Consider the following 15,695-nt stretch of genomic DNA (forward strand, 5'->3'; position numbering starts at 1 on the left):
CTTTGCTGTAAGATCTCATCAGTAGAAATTGCAGGAAGAGCACCCGTGAGCTTTCATTTATGTAGTTTTTCACCTCCCGTTAACTTGTGTCTAAGTAATGAATGGATGCCAATTTCTCAACAAATGCACAATTTTTTCACTTTGAGAACAACCGAGTGACAGTGTCTTCATATTTGAGCAGCTTTCCCAAGCTGCATGAGCTGCAAGTATTTTGCAAACAAAGGCTCAAAAGCCTCAAAGCGGCTACCAAGAACTTCGCAAACAGGATCGGCACTCTTTTCCCATCTTATCATGTATAATACTTATGAAATTCCAATGCATCGAGAGGGCACTAGAGAGTGGGAGAAAATTATGAGATGGAGAAAAGAGTTATGTGCAAGAACAAACCTTTGTTAGAAATTAGATTTGTGGTCTATCCCCTATTCCTCTGCGCTTTTCCGTGGTGCCGCTCACAATTCGCATATCTGAGGCTAGGGGATAGGGACCTTCTTATACTGTGTTTCCAAAGAGTCCACCTCTTATACAGATAAGATTCCTAGTGTTTTAAACTAGTTTTCGAGATAGAGTCCAGACCAAACTACCAACCACGATATAATTTGTCTGTTAGCGGATTCTACCCGTTAAGTCCCGAAACACGCACTTGTGAGCAATGCGTCATGATCATGTTTCAATTCCATTATCATGCAGGTCAACATTAGGGCTGTAATCTAACCATGACCTAGTTCCTTCCAATTATCAACGTACCTGGGTAGTCTTTCCAATATATGTACACAATATATTGTATTCCATTGATAATCGACCAGCTTCCTTAGGCATGACAATGCACTAAGTATATTACAGCAAGTATATATAATTCCATGTGCAAGGACACGTATGATTCCATATGAGGTTTCCTAAATATATATAATATCATTAAATTTGAATAAAGTTGCAGGACACATATTTCCTACATCTCCCACTTGTCCAAAACGATCATTCAAATATCCATAAACCCATAGCCTTAACATGCTTACCAAATAACTCCTGACTAAGATGCTTAGTCAAGGGACCAATAATCATATTAATAATGTGCAGAAACCATGAAAAAATGTATGGTGACGCCTTCCCTCAATATGTTCTCCTGCTGTAATACTTAAGATCTATAGAGACCTTATTCCGCCAAAATATTCCAGCGTAGTCGTTAGCCCTCGAGTCTTAATTCCTCAAGTAAAATCCTGACATCATTGGCACCTCGAGTATTAATTTCTCGAGTGAAATTTCCGCATCAATAATTCCACATCACATAACGTTAATTTTACTTCATAATTCCACATTGAGTCTAGTAGATGATAAACATGTTGAAAAACACTTAAATATCCAATGCATTTAATTTCCTCAATGAACCTGCAACATATTAGTACTATAGAAAAAATAGAGTATACGTACCTGGAACTATTTCACACTTCATGGATACGATAATAATTTCCTCAATGTGTTCACCTTTAATATCTATATATACCAGAAAAAAATGTAAGTTTCTGATGCGATGCATGAGATTCCTCCTATAAATGTTCAAAGACTACCCTCTCAACCAGGGGGTCTAAGAGGGGCAAATGAATCTGGTTCACACGTTTGGCAATGCACAGTAAAATCTTTTCCCCACTTTTCATCTCAGCCATCCGTTGCACTAACTTTTTTTTTACCTGCAGCGATTCGTAAATGGTCTATGACGCTTGGGCCCATTTTTGTGTGGGACCGGCAGCAAGAGACAGCGGCTGGCGCTCATCCGCGTCGCTCGTTTCGGCCGTTGTTCCGTGAAACGGTGAAAACCCTAGATCGGGATGGCCACTGCCCAATCCACGACGTGCTCCCCTCCCCAATCCTCGGCCCCTCCTCAGCTGCTCTTCTCGTTTTCCCTCGATGGGACGCGCCGCCACCATCTCCCCGCCGGTGGAGATCGAGATCTTCGGTCTCCACCATCTCCGCGCATGCGGTGGGGTGGCTGCCGGACCAGGAGCTTGAGGCGTGGCTGCAGGGAGGCGCGGCGTCCGTCGCTCCGCTGCGCTGGCGTCGCCCTTCCCCGCGCGCGAGGAGACGAGATCGGGGTGCGGCGTGGCGGCGGCTCCTTTCCTCTCGGCTGCGGGGCTCGAGGTTTTCTTCTCGCCTAGCTTATTTGGGTCTCCCCCTCAGCAGATGTGACCGTGTGTGGGAGGAGACGATCAATGGCGACCAGGGAGGAGCAGCCTTACCGGCTCGGTCTGAGGATGCGGCGCCGGAGGACTCCTCCACGAGTAAGACCCTCCTCTTTATCTAGATGAATCTTCCCTCTCTCAAGTCCCTCTCTCACTTTCTCTCTCTTTCCATGTGGATCTGATGGCGCCCGTACTGTAAGATGTGGTTCCAGATTTAGGTTTAGTGAGCTCTATATTCCGGCCAAGTCATTGACTTGTCCTGGATGAGACCGAATGTTAGAGGTTTCTGTAGAAATTTATGTTATTTCCTGTTGCAGTACAGTTTATGAGTTATGACACCACAAATTTGCCATTTGACTTATTTGTGAACACACTCTGTCGAAATTTTAGCCTCTTAGCCTTTTTGGTATTAATGTTGCCTCTCATGTTCTTGATTTCAGTATGTAGCTTTGTACCACTTTAGTTGCCGGTTTTGATTCCCTCTCATGTGTTTTGCCCCTTTCTTTTGTCAGATCCCTGGGAACATGTACTGGGAATGGGCCTGGGTGTAGTCTTTGTAGATGCGTGTGGAGATCTGATGGTTGATGCTGGCCATGTGAACGCCATGATCTTCTCATTTGGACCGTTTCTGGACCGGTAATCATCTCCTCTTATTCATGTTTTTCACTTCCAGGCCATGAATCCAGTTTGGTATTTGATTGAGTTTGTGGTCAATTCTAATTGTTTGATCCAAATATAAATTGACAGCCGCACTTTTTTTTGTCCATATAAAAATATAGGTGTATGCATATATCCACCTATGTAGTATTTCAGTCTGTGGTCCTCTAGAGGATTCCAAAGAATACTTATATCATGTTGTAATCGCTTCCAGAAGGGCTGCTGGATCGTCGACTTTGTGCATGGCGGCAACCTGCTACTGTCGCCAAGGTTTCGTCTTATGTTTGTTGGCAGCTTGTAGCCTTTGAGGCACATTTTTTTCTTTGCTTTTAAATATATTAGTCTTCGTGTGTGCATTTGGATAGGGGCGGGCGAGCTCTAGCTTTAGCGGGGGCGGCCGTGAGCGAGCGCGGCGAGCTCCGGCTCCGGCAAGGGGCGGGTGGGCGCGGCGACCTCTGACTGGGACGGGCGCAGGCGAGCTCCACCTACAGCGGGGAGCATCACATCCTAACATCTGACAGGTAAAATCCTAACCCTACCTCATGTATTTCCCGATCTGGCTGTGATGTGCACGGTCAGGGATCTGCTGCAGATATCTGCAGACTTTGGAAGATTTGGATGGAGCACACGTCGGGATACTCCCGTTCATCTTTGGTAATATTGAAGTTTTGGAATCAGGACTTAGTATATCTCCAATGTGTGCTGCTTTTTGTCTCTCACTCGGTTTCCCAAGTTTCGATCCTATTTTTGTGCATGAATTTGTACTCCGTAAGTTATTTCCTTTCCTCACTCTCTACGTTTGGCATCCCATGCCAAAATCGAAGGTCACAGACCCCCAGGTGAACATTGCTCCATCTGATTTCTCCGTGTCCTTTTTATAAAAATTCCCAAACTGTATGGTTGTCCAAATCTGTCATTATTTTCTTGTGGATTAATGAACAACTTGGTAGCCATGCAGCAAAGCTATCCTGCTGTGGGCCTTCCTTTCAAGATTTTGGGATGGGCTGCGTCTTGCTTGACATGGTATGCACACCTATTTTCTGATTCCACCATTAAATATCAAATTATATCAGCTGCTTTTTTCTTATCTCGCATATATCTGCTTGTTCTTGAATCATTGTCAGTAGATGTGAACCTGCAAATGACAAATGAATAAACTTGTTATGACTATGCTGAATCTACGTGCTAATTTAGTTCCTCTTCCTTTAACATGCTTAACCTGTGTTTTCAGAAAAGTTCATGTGAGAATCACTGTTACCGCTTTATCGAGTTCAGAGAAGATGGTGTTTGTTTCCTACAAACAATCATGCCAATTCGTGAGGTGCCATCTAACTATATGCATATGTGCATTTTTTCACTTTGTGCATCGTTCCGTGTATAAATATTTTCCTCAACAAGATATGTTTTCCCATATCACTGGCTTCAGCTTATTTGTCTTGATAAATGTTCCAAGCTAATCACCACTCGGTTCTAATTTAATAAATTTAGAATATTTTTCTCGTAAGTGGATGATTACATGCTCCTTGTTTGGTTACTTTCAAGTACAGAAAAAATTCGTAAATGAACTTATTTGTTCTCAGAGGAATTTCGAGCTGATATATGTAATTCTCACAGTAGTCAATTTAGAGCTAGATTTTCGGTTCAGTGTTCCAATTGGTCCCAGGGATTGCTTTAGGATACAACAGATTCCGCCCAGGCAGCAGCTAATCAGTGCATTTGAATCATACAACCTTCACTGCTAAACGGCAGGCGCTCATAATGCATTTAAATCCAGTCAGTAGAAACTATTCAACAGATGTAGTCTATGAATGTCTTCAGTTATTATGTCCAGCCATTTATCTGCATTGAGTTAGTACCTACTTTAGGCTCGGTACAAATTAATACTGCTATTAGCTTCCATGACATGAGCTTTATCCAACTCTATGGACTTATGTGTAATATTGTTGCCACTTTCTAGCTGGAATGAATAAAACGAAGGTTCTCCCCTCGGTTGGTTTCAAGATCAGAATATTCTTCTCCCCTGAAAACTATTAGAAAGAGACATATAAGAACATGCTCAATGTATTTGAGGTCACCATTAGTTTATGCATGCATTTTAGGAAAATATTATGTGGATTTGGTTGTAGGTGATGTGTCTTTTTACTTTCCTCCGTCGCACGGCATTTTTGTTTTGGCCAGGTGACCCTTTACCTTTTTATGCATCAGGATACCGTTATTGTTGTGCGGAACCTTTATATGTATCTTTTGAAAAAACTGCAGTGACTGACCATCATCTTTGTCCATTTATCTTGCTATATATATATTTGTAATTTTCACTGTTGATTCATATTATACATATGGGCTAATGGTGTTGGTTTCGTAGAGAAATACAATATTTTCGTTGAAATAAAATCATGTTATGTGTTCCTTGACATACTCTATCAGGTACGATGCAGCCTGGAGACAAGACTTTGCAAGCTTCTGTACATGCCAATAGAGTATGTCAGATCTACTTCTCTAATGTCTAGGATCCACTAGCTTTTCAAGGTTCATGCTACTTGCTGCAGATGGTGTTCCCACGATTGTCTGGCATGGTGGATCCAATCCAATCATCAGTCTGTTTTATGCAACATTGTTACCTGCGAACGGCACCGATGAACCTTGACTAAATTTCCGTAGACTATGCATATTACCAACGTTGTCGTAATAATATTGTTGTAACTATTATTCAGCTCTGTAATCTTGCTGATTTGATGTGGTTAGTGTAGTAGTAAATCTTGCAGCCACCAACTGATGCTTTTGAGGTTTAACTTTTGCTTCTTTCTTGAGTAGGTTGGTATAAAGGTGAAGAACTTCAAGGCCTTGTTGGTTTGCAAGGCGCTGGTTATTGATGCGAGCTTATTTGGAGCCTCCAGATTATCCTGGGCATCATCAAAAGGATGGCAGCAATGGAGTAAGTTCTGAATGGCTCTGAATCTTGAATGATTCCACTGGACACTAATTAGCAACGTTGCCGTAATAATATTGTTGTAACTATTATTCACCTCATTATAAAATTGTTGATGGTCCGATGGATTTGCTGCTGTTTTTGCAGCTTTGTCATGGATCTGAGCAAAAAGAAGAGTCCTGGGAAGGTGATTTGTAGGAAGGAGGCGACCAGTACTGGTCAAAACTGTTGTGTTAGAGGAGGGTGAATTTTCCATCTATAATTTTGTATTTAGTTTAGTTCGGCACTAAAAAACTGTACACTAACTGTTGGTTCTTCACATTTTTCGTTAGCATTATATAGAGTCTTTATATTCTTTCATTTTTTGTCTATATTTCTAAGTGTGCCATTCTAGGACTATTTTGAGCACCTGGTCAGTCTTGCCATGTGAACCATTTCTTATGGCTTTGTAATATTGATAGGCAGCACAATGTCTCTTGACTAGGCCATAAATTATCTTATTTTCAGGACTGTATTTTTTTGTTTAGGAAACAAAGTATTATATGTTTACTTATTTTTGTCTCTCTTATTTTGTAGATTTGGTCCTTTCTTTCGTTAAAATGGAGATGCCTGCAAAGTATTACTCCACTGAAGTCTGAGATGAGTATACAGGAGTATGATTCTTCTAGCAGGTAGGTTCTCAGCATCTTACCACTTGCGATTACATGCGGCATTTATGTTAATATTGTCCATGGATGGTACAAGAAATCACATCTTCCACACCTCTCTTTCCGTGTGTCTTATGCTTTGTTGTGTCCACACAATAGTTTTTTCTCAAATTCTACATCTCCTCTCTTCAGGCTGCAGGCAGGGAAGCGTACTGGAGGGTGGCTGCCGGGGCTTGGCGTGAGTTCTTGATGGCATGGTGAGGTGAGAAAGCTTTGTTCCTTCTTTTTTTGTTTTTTTATCCTTGTTTCGGTCTTGATTGTTTCTATAGTGATTGTGACAATCCATGCTATCTTCTTTCCCCTACATGGTTAGATTTTAGGTTAAACTGCTATGTACAATAAAATAGTGATTCGCTGTGGGAAAGGCTTATGTTGCATTCCCCAATTTATCTCCAGCAGCAAATACATCGTTAAATGTTTCAAAGTTATGGACTCTAAGCGGCAAACATTGGAAAACAAATCGGTGGCTTTATATTTTGAAAGCTGGACGCAAATCTAATTTATTGATGTACACTAGGCCGTATTTAAGAATTTGATTACCCATTCATGCATTAATACTTTGAGAAGTGTACCAATGTGTCCTTCTAATTCGTATATGATGCATGAACATGGTGGTTAGCGTATGAATCATCCATTTGCCTCACGTTTTTCTTTTGGAAAGTAGACCACTCGGATATTTCACCCGTCTTGACATGTAGAGTATTTTGGAGCAGTACTGTACTTGACATGCATAATTATATTTACTTCATTTGATGTAGATTCCAACTCAATCCATATTACTAGAGATTACCTTCTACATGCGTTATGAATATATGACCTATAATTCTTTTACCGATTTTATTTGCTCTTTATAATTCATTGATACTATTACATTAGTATACTGAAATAAAAGTAGTGCATGTAGATTAAGAAAATCTTCATTTCTACATAATGCAAGCCTTTGCCATGATTGTCCTTCTTCTTGGTACTTATTTATTTAGCATCTGAATTAAGTGTTATGTCCCTATTATTGTTGTCCCTGTGCATCTTAATTAAGTGTTATGGCTCTACTAGAAAACGCATCATGTCCCTTCTTTTCTATTTTTTAAGAAAATGGTTCTCACAATCTGATTTAAGGGAGCAAGACATCATCGGGTTTACTTACTGATGTGGCCTCTGCGTCCCGTGCGCTGGTGGTGCAGTCCGCTCAGATCAGACACAAGCAGGTAGTTGTAGATACCATATCTTCAAACGAGGTAATTAATCATAAACAAGTAACTGTGCAAATTTGTTTGTGACATATCTGAGCTTGAAATTATATGTACACAACCCGCATTAGGCCTTGGGTTTAGGATGGTTTGCGACCGTGTGTTTGTTATTGAGGTGCTTCATAGGATGGATTGCTTGCATAGGCATTAATATATTTTATTACATCTCTTTTTGAAGAAGAGTGTGGATTTTGTACACCCACGCATGGGTGGTCTGGACCGGGAGGCCTGAGAGCTCCACTTCACCAGGCGTGGCCTAGCGCCATCTGCTCCGAAATTACTCCGACATTTGACGCCGGGAAGAGATCCCACGACGTTTGACGCCGGGAAGCAGCTTCTCGCGCGCAAAGGGAGGCGGCTCGCCGGCTCGGGCGAGAAGGTACTGGGGAGGTGGCTCGCGCGAGAAGGGACTATGGACGCGGTCTGCATCCGGAAGAGAAGCAGGGGGCGGAGGTAGGAAGGGAGGTGATGACCTGGAGCCTGGTTTGCTCTTCGCATTTATTTTTCGATCGGATTTGGTTTCTTTTACGATCTAGACTTGCTTCCACTTTTGCTGCTGGTCCTGGTACTTTGGTCATGTATCTGGAGGGAATCTGTTGTTCGCGATGTGTTCCGGTTCGACCCAGATCCAGTAGTTGTTGTTCAGCTTTCATCTTCATGTTCCATGCATCACATGCACACTAATTTTTTCTTCCATTTACTGAGAAAAACTACTTGAGTACTATGTTTTTCTTTCATGTAGCATGCGTTCGCAGTCGCATGTACAAGTTGACCATCTTTTCCCTGTGGAATTTCTGATGCTGCACATTTGTTTGTCTATGCATATTTTTGGGACAAATCCGAATGTGGTTTCTCATGTTTTCCAGATTCATTAATTTTGGATCCAAATGTGCAGTATTCTATACCTCTTATCTTCTCTCTTTCACCTAGGATTTGTAGCATATGGTTTTTGTATCAGATTATTTCCATGACGTGAGTCCCGAATTGTTTCCAGGTTGATGGTATAATTCTTGCATATTTGTTTCCAAGTTGATTGATTAGTTCACAAAACAAAGGCGCACAGGTCTTCAATATAGAATATAAAATTGGGCAGCGGCATCTAGCAATCTATTCTGTCAATGCTTTATATTCTATCAATGCAAAGAACACTAGCAATCTATTCTGTCTATGCAAAGAACACCAGCAATCTATTCTATCTATGAAAAGAACACTAGCAATCTATTCTGTCAATGCAAAGAACACTAGCAATCTATTCTGTCCATGCAAAGAACACTAGCAATCTGTCAATGCAAAGAAAACTAGCAATCAGTTTTCCATTTTCTGTCTCTGTAGCTCAACTTGCTACACTGGTTCCACTTAGAAAAAGTAAATAGGCAAAAAACAGTACGAATCTCTTATGTAATTGCTAATTTTCTCAGTCTAGCAACCATCCAAAAAAATAAGACGTTGGGATACATCTCTTCTGTCTACCTGTCTATGCTAATTTTCTGACTTTAGATCGGACATGGGGATTCAGGTTACGTGAAACCCAGCATTGGATACGATGGCCATGGCGATGCTGAAGAAGCATACCCTGCCGATGGGGAGGAGAACGAAGGGATCGTGATCTTTGTACATGACGAGGTGAGTTCGATTCTCCATCGATTGTAATCTGGAAACCCAAGCTATTTTCGAGTCCATACAGTGTCTGGGTTTCAACAACAGCAAAAAACGCAGGTTGTTGCCGGCCATGTCGTCGAGGAGGAGCATGTGGCGGAGAACATGGGCGCCGGTGGCGTCGAGCTTGCAGCTGTGTGATTGTACAGCTTGAGGACGGCAACTCTTCTTCATATGTTGGGTACCAAGCGTCGACGAGGTGCTTAGCCACCGTCAACGTTTTGGCGACGAAGGCGTTTGGAGCATCATGCTGCGACGCGTCTGGGCTCGGCTCCTTTGATTCTTATTTGGTCGTCACGCAGGAGTTTATCGTCAGTTAGTGTTTTAATTGCCAGTTAGCAATGCCTTCCTCTCGTTCAGTACCAAGTTATCAAAGTAGTTCAGGTGTTTATTTTGGGATCCTTGTTAGCTGATGACATTTAAGGAAGGAAATCATTCTTGTACTGGATACTTGTGATGTGTAATATCATCCATGTCTTAGATGTGTTTATCAATGATATGCCTTGTCGGGAGAGAGGAAAAGCAGCAGCGGGGTGGCTTTTGCCCCTGTACATGGGACCTACTACCTTTCCAGAAAATGGAGGAAATAGATGAAAATGGCTTCTCTCACATGGCATCTTGCACGAATCTCCAACGATCCAACAGCAAAGAGTACACCCACACTCATGTTTGGGTGTACAAATGTATTTCCGTTTGAAGAATCTGCACTATGCTCGTTATGCTTTTAGTCATACTTAACATTTTGTCCTAGCTGGGCCCTCACATTTCCCCTTGACCCCAGCCTCCCTCTTTTTGGCATAAAGTCATAGATATTATCATAACTTTGATGCAATATGTACTGCAGATTTAATCCAGCTGACATAGGGTTCTTACTCTTCCATTTTAGGTTCATTGAACAACCTGACGACACATGGTTGTTACTCTTCTATGTTAGGTTCAGTGAACAATTTGTGTGTGATCATGAATTAACCCTTCGGAATTTTAAGATGCAGCATAATTTATAAAGGGCAAGATGTCCTGGCAGAATTATTAACTTTCATATTTTGTGTGTAATAAGACCTGCTTGTTGTGCTCACTCACTTACGTTTCAGGTCTTCATGCTACATTAGGTGTTCTCAAGGAAAAATACTCGCATGACAGTGTCTCGAAAGTATGTATATATGTCAGTGTTATATATATTACAGTTCATACCTAAGTTGTGCATGAAGTGATATTTCTTCAGCAAAAGTTACCTGACGGTATTTATTACAGTGTATTTGACATATAAGGAACCTGAGCACAAAATAAAATGGCTGATATGTGGCATGCATCTAAGGTTGTTAGATGTTTCCGTTTTTTAGTTCCATAGATGAGAAGACGCGACTCAGGATGTACTCCTTGGACACGAGACGGACGCGCGGCCGGGCCGCTTCAGCGCTGCCTCGCAGCCTTGGGCAAGCTGATACTGTCACCGGCGCAGGGGGGCGTGCGCTTGAGATTCCACTCGAGATCGACCGGATTCGACCGGATTTTGTAGTCGGTCGAGTTGTAGTGTTCAGGAATCAGAACTTGTGAGGTTGTTAAATTTCAGAGAAGATGTAAACTGGTATGAGTTTCAGAATTATATGGCCATGTGCTCTGTAATTTTATCCTAAGGCTGCTAATATACGAGTTTCAGATTTTTGTGCACTATCCAGGCTAGATGGAATGGTGTTCAGTTAGACAAGATAGATGATCTTGCTTGGTAGCTTATCATATGTACTGTTCCTTTTGATTTTACTTGTTGATTTTTGCTGGCAGACCTTCTATAAACAAGATGGTATATGTCCTTGCCATGCTCTATGAAGAAAAGGGATTCCATGTTTGTGCATGTGGTATTCTCTAAACTGTAGTTCTCTCTTATTTAGCACAAACTTAACTATCTCGTGATGTTTCAGGCATTATCTTCTATGGTTTACCACAGTAGTAAAAATGTTGTTTGCAGAATAGTTATTTGTCACAGTTTATCCTGTGTAGAAGTTGTAATTAACGACTCCGGGCCCATTTTTGGCTGAGATTTTGGTTTTGGCAGTGGGATGTACACCTAGCTTGGCATGTACATCTTGAATCAAAATGGCAAGTACATCTTGAATCAAAATGGCAGGTACATCTTGACATGGTTGTTTATCACATGCGTGATTTGAGGAAGATGCACGGTTTTTCATCTTGAATCAATGCTGAGTTTCGGTTTAGTCATTGCTTATTTCGGATTATTTCTAACAAAACTTCATAATGTGCAGACATCCACGTGATAGATTGATGATTTAGTTTTATAGCATACGTTGCTAACCAATGTGGTTCCGGTAAAGCCTGACATGTTATAGAAATTGTGAAATATTTAATATCAATGGACAATACCAGGAAATGGGAAAACAAAATCTCATGGCAAAAATGGAAGGCAAATATAGTAGAACCGTGAATACTCTCCGCATTAACTTTGAATGACCAATACATGAAAGATCGTCTTACAACTATTTTGGTATGAAACATCCTGTATAATTCTGTAAAATTTATAGGGATAAGAAATAAACGCCATATTTGATGCGTATATAGCAACTCAAGACATGAACAATCACCAAAAATATAGATTAAAGCACCGAAACAAATTATTTATTAAATTACCGTCCTATAGGTCAGCATCCATTGACATATTAATACGCTTTCATTTGCACTTGCGCGATAGCGCAACGGGTCATCTAGTTCCCTTAACAAGAAGGTTTTCTTTCCTCTTTGTAGATGCAGTGGTAAATTCCAGAAGTAATGGTATCGTTCTATAATGATAATAGATAAAAAATCCAACACCATTTTATTTCCTTTTCCTCAAGAGTTAAACACAATTCCTCCCTGAGTATGATTCCCTTTACGCAAGGTAGTTTCGTAGGTTTTCAATTTGCCACAAAACAATGTTTCGTCGGTAGTTAGAAGATAACCAAGCTTTCACTTCCATCAATGTGACTTCATTATAACTAACATATATAATGCAGAATAGATTACGAGTACCTTTGTAGATGACCGTCTTCCTCCATGTACATAACAATATGACATGCTATTCCATTGATGTGAAGCTTGTTGTAAGACAATAAATAGTTTATAAAATTAGCTAACCGTATCTTGACTTCCTCTTCCCATGTATTCCAGGAGATAGAGTTTCCACAAAGCAAAAATCCCTTTGTGTAAATAATTGAGTAACCAAATGACACTAGAATATTTCAATGGGCTAAATTTCAATGAAAAAAAAATACACATACAAACAATGGGCTTTTAGTTGTTTGGTAAGATAACAAGTTCCCATACTTTATGCTTACTCAATGAGTTTATTATTTCCCTTGTTTCTTCCACCAATAGATGTCAATAGTGGCAATTTCAAGTCATTCATTTGAGCTTAGCGTTCCTCTAAAATATAGAGTGGCTTCCACAAGAAAAATAATAATAATAACATAGACATGATGTTTCTAGTAGATTCCTCCCACTTTTCCTAAGCATTCTAGTATTGGGAGCGTAGCATGTGTTTTCCTAGTGAGATAATAGTATTCCACATGAGATTCCAGCATGATATAATTGCTAGTAATTCCAACCTTTATAAAAGATAGTGTATTTCTACTTTTTGTAGTAATATAGCATATCATATCGATACTGTCAAACATAAAGAAAAATTACCTTCCAGTACACTAAATATTACCAGTGACCGTGAGAAATAATCAAATGTTGAACTAATAGCAGTAGGTAATTCCTTTTCCAAATATTCAAGTAAAAACAAAGTGTTAGATTCCTCCATTCAACCGTGGAGTAAATGCCATAGTACAATTGTGAATAATTCCATGCTCATATATAAATTCCATTAATTCCTGAAGTGTACTCCCCCCACGAATCAGTTCACAAACCTTTGATTCCTTTGGTGAACTGATTTTCCACTTCAGTATGAGATGTCCGTAATGAAACAATAAAGACCTTCCGACTTGTATGTAGAACATATAAATAACCATATAGTACAATCATAAAATAAAGAGTTTGACCTTTAGTGGGAGTATCAAGAAATACCATAAAACCATGATGACGAAGTATCATAATCCTCCCACTCAAATGCTGCAATGAAAGAACTGAATCCATAACTGATAGTCCTCCCACTTAAGTATAGAATTCCACAATGAATGAGTCACTTAATTTTGTTCCTTGATATATGACCAAGTCGTGAATATATTACCAATAAAATTCCGAGCATGTTTTCCTACCATTAGTATTCCTCCATATGGAGTTTTCTTCACCCAATAAATAATTTGGTAAACAACTTCCGATGGAACATCAAAAACAATGAAGACCATTGTGTCAAAATCAATAATGCACTAATTTCCAGTGAGCAGTATTTTCACTGTTTCTTCTCCACATATTTGTCACAATTAATAGAATCTCATAGATAACTATAACTCACTTTCCTTTTCATTGTAGTGAATATAGTGTCCTACAAAAAATAATAATACTTTTCCTCCACGAGGGAGTTAAATAAGATAATTTCCAATTCCAATAGTGAACTATAACATAATTTTCTTCCCACTATAGGTGAATATAGTGTCCTAACAATAATTAGTTTTCCTCCACCAAAGGAGTTTGATTGCATAGTTTTCCAAATCCACAGTTCATGAGATTTAACATTGCATGAGTATACGCACATTTTATTCCATCAAATTATGATGTACATGCAAAATTCAAACTATATGGAGCATTAATTCCAAACAAATATTTAGCCAAAACAATAACAATGGACATACCGTTGAGCAACAAGTTGATTTCCCTGTCCATGGAGTGATTTCCGTATTCCTCCAAAATAGGTGACACGTATTAATAGAAAACCTCATAAAAAAAATCCCAGATTAAGTCAATTAGTTTCCTGCAGAATTTCCTTTGTGCAAAACATATGAAGTCCTTCTAAATTTCTTGCTACACGTGGAGACTGAAATCCTTCCAAGTACATATCCTTTTCCTTATCTGTACATGCAGTGGATTAACACTCTGATGGCACGTGTGTGTAAGGCGCGTGGTTCTTCCAGCCATGACGCGTGCAATTGGCATAGCAAAATGCAGCAGATAGATGTTCTTCCCAGCGGTTAAATTCCGGTGCAGATCAGTGGGTTCCGGCATGGGCCCCGTAGATATCCAATGACATAGTTTCCGGATGAAGAATTCCGATAACAAATTTTCCTTCGTCAGCGTCGCACTATACTAATCATGCCTTCTCTAACAACTATTTGACGCCTTGTTTCATTGGTCAGCACGCAGCCATAATGAAAGTAGTAGTTTGCTATTAACAGCTCCCGTTGATTAGCTTCCAGCTTGATGTCACAAAACACGCGTGAATATGCCTTGCGCCCTTGCATCGGCAAGTCCGTGGCGTAGCTTTTCCTTACGTGAGATTGACACTTCAGAGCACTTGTTGAAGCTTGTCATGGATGTCGGGTCGAAGGTAAAACTTCAGAGCATAATCCGTGTAGTCGCTGAATTGCAGATGAACAAATCGCGCGCGCCAGGTCGAGGGCACCACGATGCTCAAAACCTGAGGCCGAGTTTCTTGTTAGACTGGGACATCGCGTGCTCCACAATCGGAGATCGCAACAAGAGGCACGAGCTGGACGGGGCGTAGAGAGAGCACATAGCACAGAGCCCGGCAGAGTGGGCGCCAGGTGGGGCGGCCATCGAACTCGAAGTCAGGCGCGCGGCAACCTTGATTCGACGTTCTTCCTCGACCCCCCGGTGATTTCCTCGATATCCGTGTGTGCAGGGAAACAGGGCTGCTCTACTTTCCAAATCGATTAAGAGCAAGTATAATAAGTCCTAGTCAGCTGGCTATAAGGATTAAAATAATATATTCATGCTTAGTTGGAGGAGAGAGAGGAGGAGAGAGAAGAGGAGTGGGCTCACGTGCAGAGCCAAGTTCCAAGCACGCGTCTCCTAGGCACTTTGTGAGAGTGAAATGTGGGTCATCCATTGATAAAGTAGTACATGATTATAGCTCACTATTATACATGTTAGCTCTATGTTAGCTACAAATGACATGGCACATGGCTTATAGCCAGCAGCTGACTATACTATTAAACTTGCTCTAAGACCTTGAGAGACTTGTCGTACGCTCGCAACATAGGTCAGCACGTCGGCACCGAATTTGGTGAACAAACACGCGTGGTCCGGAACGCGCAGCGCCGGGTAATCTTGATCGGTGGCCAATGGATTTAGCATCGGGAGCGGAGACGTCTTGGCGCAGCGGACATCGGAGCAGAACCAATCAGCAATTAATCCACACGACGGGGCCAATTCACAGCGGAAG

At 40.8% G+C, this 15,695-nt stretch overlaps 1 long non-coding RNA gene across 1 annotated transcript; it reads left to right on the plus strand.

Annotated features, from left to right (window-relative positions):
- The first annotated feature begins 5,694 nt into the window (after positions 1–5,694).
- LOC124687530 lies at positions 5,695–6,354 on the plus strand. The gene is made up of 3 exons (XR_006998236.1): positions 5,695–5,760; positions 5,902–5,997; positions 6,331–6,354. It is a non-coding gene; the product is annotated as an uncharacterized LOC124687530 (long non-coding RNA).
- The last annotated feature ends 9,341 nt before the right edge of the window (positions 6,355–15,695 follow it).

The sequence above is a fragment of the Lolium rigidum genome, chromosome 2, assembly GCF_022539505.1.
Source record: "Lolium rigidum isolate FL_2022 chromosome 2, APGP_CSIRO_Lrig_0.1, whole genome shotgun sequence".
NCBI classification, from domain to species: Eukaryota; Viridiplantae; Streptophyta; class Magnoliopsida; order Poales; family Poaceae; genus Lolium; species Lolium rigidum.